Raw genomic sequence first — 7,616 nt, 5'->3', positions numbered from 1 at the left:
GTGGGTTTAAAGGTTAACTTTTTGGATGTCACTTTAGAGTGGGTAAAGTTACTAAAGAGATTTGTAAGCAGGATTCACCGTAAAAAAAACTTTTACCAAAAGTTACCTATGCTATAAAAGCTTTCATCTGCAATTTATGAAAGACAACATACCCAAAGGCCAAAACGTCAGGGCCAGTCGAATGACTAGTGAAGACAGTGATTTTATTAATGAAACAGATTTTATTTGTTCACGTTTTTCTGGAAAGAGGTTACCATGAAGGCAAATTAAGAAGTACAGCTAAGTATGCCATGGACAATCGAATGACACTCTACCAGACTATATTACAAGTTCCTTATAGTGGCTGTAAAGTTTTGAGCAAATCCAACAAAGAAATATTTTGCAATTTGAACATGACTTTGGGCCGTGGATTGATAAGAGACGTTATACAGGGTAACTGGAAAACTTTAGAGGGTAATCAGGACCTTTTTGGGATGGGCGGCTCCCACCCCCATTCTGTGCATATAAATCAGTATAATTTAAAATTATTATTTGAGAGGGTGACAAAAACAGAGAAAAGGACTATTTTATACACAAACAAACCATTTGGGATGCACAAATGTGGAAGTTGTACCGTTTGTAGATACATATTAGGGGGACCTTTTGTAAACTTGCCACATTTGCCACACACTATTCCAGTGTCAAGTCATTTTAACTGCAAAACCAAAGGTGTGGTGTACATTGGGTTATGTTCCCATTGTAACTGCATTTTATATCGGGATGACCATGCAGCTTCTCTGTGTCAGGATTAAAGAGCACTACTATAGCATAAAAAAGAAGGCTGTTGAAACATGTTTTTTAAACACACTTTGAAGTGCTCCAAGTATAATAAGTTCCTGTTTTCAGTTCTGGACCAGGGAACACATCACATAACTCATGGGGATTTTAAGACAGAGTTGGAACAAAAAGAAGTACTGTGGTAGATCAGGTTAAACTCTAACAAAGCACCAGGGTTGAATGATGTAGTCAACATCAAGTGTTTCCTTAAAGAACCGCAGGGTTCACTTGAACAAATACGTTTTTAACAGAAGCATATATCTTTAATGGTTGAGTCTGTGATGTCGCTTAATTGGGGGATGAAGATACTTTCTGTTGGCTTTCAGATATTTTTAAACTGAAAGTTTTTTACAGTTGAATGTATTGTTTTCTGATGAAGTCTAATGACAAAAGCAGAAAATAAATTGTTGTTTACGCTAAAATGTGTGTCTCTTGTTCTCAGTCTAAGTTTCAGTTCTTGTGGCTTGTTGTGACATTCTGGAAGTTTCAGTCTATTTTTGTGGAATACTAAAAGGTATGTCAGCTTCAGCACACAACCTGTACCTTAGCATGTATTGGCTGTGTACTGCATGTATCCAACAGAGTCAGCCCTGAAGCACCATTATAACAACTGCTGCAAGCACAAGGTAAGTCACAACAAATGTATGGGGTACTACATTACGGTAGCATAGGCATGGACCTGCTGTATGTATGCAAGGGAATAGAGTAGGCTACCAGGATAGCTGCAGAGAACTGACAGCTATGTGGGACAACAGGAACTCTCTGCCCAATACTGGCCACCCCATAATATGCAGTACGCCCCATGTCAGCAAAACCCACTGTAATATGCGAGGGGATTACAAACAGTGGGGTCATAGGACAGATGCTTCACTGTCAGTGCTAGCGTTACCTACCCCCAACTCCCCTGTTTTCCTATATAACTGCAGAAGATTATGTTTGCAAGGTAATAGCAGCAGACCACATAATCACAGGGCTGTCCCAATTAACCTGGTGACATGTTCCATTTCCACAATATGCAGGGGTCAGTGTGCTATGTATGTCTGTGATTGACAGTGTCAGGCATTTAACTGCATTGTCTGGTGACTGTTGTGGCTTAATGGGCTAAGTACATTGCCATGGTTGATGGTGTTCTTAGTTCGTAACTGGCTGCACCTACTATTTTGCATGTGAGCTACACCTATGGTAGGAGTTCTACAGACTGTCCATATGTCACTATTTCTTACTGCAAGAAAGCTGGACAAAGCCAGAGACAATGGAGGGACAGGGGACTACAGATATGGATGGTGCACAGCTCTGAATAACCTAGATGGTGACTAGTAGAACAGCAGGTTGTAACAAGTCAGAGCTGCAGCAGGATGCCAAGGCCATCACATAACTGTGTCCATACTTACAACAAGTCAGTGGGCACCATTATACCCCTCAAATGTACAAAGTGTTGCAGAATGTCCACATTTTTGTTTTATATTTATGGTCCATTTTTCATAACAATGCATGTTTATGGCAAACTAGTGGCAAATTGATAAAGGTTGATGTGAGAACATAATGACAGACTGTTGAAGTGCACACTTCATGCCTATCTGAACATTCATGCTAATACAAAACCTGTCATTCTACTAACTGACAAAGTTTGTAAGTGCAATATTAAACATGTTTAAATATGTTTGTGCCTGTGCCTATGTCCCACTTTTATATATGGCTTTGTCCAGATATCTGGCTCTAAGAGGTTGAGAGGTATGGGCACCATGTAGCCTTATAATAACAGTACAACACAAACCATCTGAGGACCAGAGCACACTTATGAGACACAAAGCTGAACATCTTGAAAAACACGGACAGTCAGAGGTGTGAAGTCTGTAACCCCAGTCACAGCGTACCTATAAATACATACAACAGTAACTGTGGAGAACTCTAGGAACTGGAGTAGGGAAGGAAAAAGGCCCACGTATAAGGAGATGGAGGAGCTACTGGCCAGACAAATGTCGAAAGTGCAGAACAGAACAGTTCATGCAGTCGCATGGCTTCCTGGCAGTATATGGAGTCAGTAACATAAATGTCTGCACATATATAACATAAATGTCTGTGTGTATATATTTAAATATATATATATATATATATATATATATATATATATATATATATATATATATATATATCGTTCCCTATCAGAAGCCTGAAACACTATAAGCTTGAAAATCAAAATCCTGAAACCAAAAGCCTGAAAACTCAAAATCCTGAAAACTCAAAATCCTGAAAACTCAAAATCCTGAAAACCCAAAATCCTGAAACTCAAAATCCTGAAAACACAAATAATGCTAATATGACAATACAAAGACACTAATCTCTACCAGCTGACCTTGACCCTAACCCTAACCCTAAGGTCCGTCACTATCGCACACTCACCTGACCCACGCCCTAACCCTAACTTACTTAAACCGCACCTAACCCTAATTTCTGTCACTATTGCATACATGCCTAACCTGCGCCCTAACCCTAACTCACTTAAACCGCCGCTAACCCTAACATAAAACCAACCGCGCACTTACCTGAACCCAACGCATGACCTAACACCACAGGGCTAACAATAGCAAAGCCACAATGACGTCAGTATGTCTATTTTGTGTTTTCAGGATTTTGAGTTTCAGGATTTTGAGTTTTCAGGCTTTTGGTTTCAGGATTTTGATTTTCAAGCTTATAGTGTTTCAGGCTTCTGATAGGGAACCATATATATATATATATATATATATATATATATATATATATATATATATATATATATATGGGTTTACTTTGATTCACTGAAAACTCGTTTCACTGAATTTCATTTCACCATCATTTCACCACAAACAATTGCTGAAAGCTCAAATCACTGAAAACACATTTCACTGAATCATATTTCACTGAAAGTAAGTACTGTTGGGCAAATTTAATGTATATGCCTTTTTCCCTACTGTAGCGTAATCTTGGAGTTAGTGTATATATATTTGGGGGGTGTGGGGGCAGAGCCCCCCACATTGGAGTGGGGGGATGTAACCTCTACCTACTTAGCTTTTATATTTATGAATCTCATTTCACTGAAAGTTAACAATATAAAACCAAAAGTAGCCTGGGGACTATGCCCCCCACACCCCCAATGTGGGGGGCTGTGACCCATCCCCACCCCCCCAACTATATACCAACTCCAGGATTGCACCACAGTGGGGAAAATGGCACATATGTTTTATTTGTCCAACAGTACTTACATTCAGTGAAATGTGATTCGGTGAAATGAGTTTTCAGTGATTTTCAGTGATTCAAAGTTGACCCATATATATATATATATATATATATATATATATATATATATATATATATATATAGGGTTCCTATTAGATGACCGAAGACGCATTCTATCGAATGCGGCTTGGATGAACTTAAAACAACAAAAGTGCAAAATAGCAAAGTGGCTTTTAAGCAAATTCATTCCCAGGGAAAGAATTCGCTTGGCCGCTTCCGTTACTTTGCCGTTTTCGGCACTGTAGTCTGATCTTAAACTTAGAATGTAATGTTGGACCCTGCCCTTCAACAGCTGCCCCATATATGTGAGTCTATCTCCTTGTGGATTACCAGCACGGCAGGCCTGAATCTGATATACTACATCAACACAACCCGCTGGAGAGACAAGTTTGTGTCCCAGAGGCTGCCCTATCTCAGGAATGCATTTCCCATACACGTCAAACAGAGTACCATGCAGACCCTCTTCAAGCACAACCAGGATGGGAAACCACTAATCTGTCCCAAGTGTCCCACCTGTATCACTCAATGCAGGGGCAACAGGTGCCAGTTGATGACACTGTTGGGGATAAATTAATGGCTAGCCTTGTAAGGAACCCAAGGCCATATCAAGTAACCTTCTATGATCCTATGAACCAAAGATTCTACTGAACTCCCAAGTGACATGTATCAAGAGTACATGCTGTGTCAAGGGGTATGCATGCAAGATTACACTGTCTGCCCCCATTGTGCATGGCATACTGTTTTACACATATGCACCTAGGTAACCATGCACATATACAGCCATACCTTGGTGAAGTCACATATCTGCATTGCCACCATGCCATCCTGAGCTGCTGTATTGGCACCAGGTCCCCACGGTATAGACACATAGACACCTGGAACAAAAACAGAAACAGGTCTGGGAGACAACAGTCAGTCAGCAATACTAACAGCAATGCAGCATCATGGAACAAAGGTATATACACTTTGATGTGTACTCATGACACATGCCAGCAAACAGCACCTTACAGGGCATAATGCTACTACACTACAAACTGCCATTAAGTGTACTATAGTCACCCTGTGCATCAGACACATATTTGCATGTCCCTGCATCAATGGTATGGACAACAGGGATGTAGCAGAAGTACCATAACATGCACAGGGTGTGGTGTGGGGTTGCCAAAGGCCTAGGCTGTGCCACACAGTTGACATCATGTATGCGTGTCTGGAGGGGTGCAGGTCAGCTGGATCATGGAGAGGAGCTGTGTGTGTCTGGTGGTGACCTGCTTGTGACAGTGATGTGTGAGTGTGTGTGTGTGTACACAGTCAAACCACTTGCTACCCCTACATGAGGTTATGTTGGACAGCTGTGGACTGTACATGGCAGAATGTACAGTTCACCATTTCCAGCCACGAACATGGGGACTGGCTCTACCAGGAGTGGCACTGGCACCACCATGCCCAGGGTCAGATGTGGTACTACTTGCTGATGGTGACAGGTGTCTGCCGGGTCCGTGTCCAACATGCCCATGGCCTGGCACATTGTGGTGTGGACAGCACTCTCCCTTCAGTAGTGCTGGTGGTACTGCCACTATTGGAGTGTGACTGTGCACGGCCCTGTGTGCTCTCAGCTTATGTTGTTGCTGACCTACCTCCATGTGTCTGACACCCTACTCCCACCACATTTTCAAGCACAGACATTGCATGGTTAAGGAGTGACAATGTCTCATCCCACTGTCTGTCTACTACATTGCCGAAGTTATGTAAGGCATCACAAATGCCATGGATAGAGTCATGGATGCCAGGCAGTGATGCACCAATGATCCTGACCATCCATCTGGTGTTGCGTTCATAACATGCCTGTGCCTCCATGATGGACTGAAACATGCATCAGGTGACATGTGATGTGACACCTCTGACAGGTGGTAGATAGGCAGGCAGCAGTCTTCCTTCGAGCATCCCTGTCAATCTGCCTGTGTGGAATCTTGCCAGCTGTCTGGCTATGGCTACTGTCTACAGTCACAGATGCTGTAATCACCACACTCTCCTGTTAGATGCCACTACCCTATGACTGTACAATATCTGTGGCTGCAGGGGACTGGGTATGTGTGGGTATACTGACTGTGTGCAGGGGCATTGGGGAGGAAGTGGGATGTCAACCCATGGGATATATTCAGCCTCCAAGAACCACATCTGTGCCTCATTATGGCCACCATTATCATCAGAGTCTGATGAGACACTAACATCAGGTTATGAGAGGGACAAACTCTAACACCCACAGTCACTTGTGAGGAGGAAGATGACATGACTACATTAATTCCTGCACTATTATGTCTGCTGATCCACACACACACACACACACACACACACACACACACACACACACACACACACACACACACACACACACACACACACACACACACGTGAGGTGCCACAAATGCATTCTACATACCACACCTTATTTCTGATCCCATGTACAACAGAGAAGCAGACCACAACTGACACAGACAAGACAGGCCCTTAACAACATGCAGTGCAGCTATGTCCATAAGTTCATAGGATGATACTAGTCCATTGGCCCGGAGGCCCTTATAAGCCTAGCCAAGAATTTCACCCATGTTCACTCAAAGTCAGCACCTGTTTCCCCCCTGTTCAGCAGGGACACACGTGGGATCCCAGGGGTTCAGTTTATGTTGCTAGTACTATACACCCGTGAGATGAGCAACATGTCAGTGTATGCAATGCACCATCACCTAAAACACAGTGCACCCATTTCCACCATACTAATGACCCTCTTTATAGCAGACTGCCTAGACCTTCACAATAATATGTTCAAATATGTTACGGCCCCTGCAAATATTCTACTGTGATTACCGATGTAATTCACTGCAGTGAACCCCTCCACAAGTGAGCGTACAAGTATTGCAATATGATTAAGCTTCACAGTTATGTCCTTGGCAAACTGGCAGCCCTTAACATACCATAACAAAACAGTTTCACACTCACCAGCTACTGGATGTTGGACTCTGGCCACACCAGCGATTCCTATGGAATTGTGGGGGAGAGGTATCGCCAGCAGACACAAATGTGGCATTGGTACAGGATAACATGTGCATATATTTATTTATTTATTTCAGTTTGTTAACCAGGAAAGTCCACTGGGCCAAAGTAGCCCGTTTTCAATGGAGGCCCGAGGAGAAAAGCTGCAGACAGAAAGACAATATACAATATACAATGTATTAGTACAGCATATAAGAACAAGTTTAACATTCAATATACAGCAAGGCAAGAGTTTACATATCTTGAAATATATGAGCCGAGTCAATCACTTATAAGATATTAGCAAAGCCAATAAATGTATGTTCATTTAATACACTACATGTATTTAGGCAAAGGAATTTTAGAGAGATGAATTGAAGCAGTGGCAGAGATTAGAGTAGAATAGACTAGGGATAGGTATCAGGAATCAGGTAGGATGGGTACAGGAGCACTCCCAGAGGGAGTAGAGGTGACAGTGGTGTAGGGCTTTAAATGATGGTAGG

This window comes from Protopterus annectens, chromosome 13.part0, assembly GCF_019279795.1.
Source record: "Protopterus annectens isolate FY-2018-M chromosome 13.part0, PAN1.0, whole genome shotgun sequence".
In the NCBI taxonomy this organism is placed as follows: domain Eukaryota; kingdom Metazoa; phylum Chordata; order Ceratodontiformes; family Protopteridae; genus Protopterus; species Protopterus annectens.
This window is presented reverse-complemented; position numbering follows the sequence as displayed.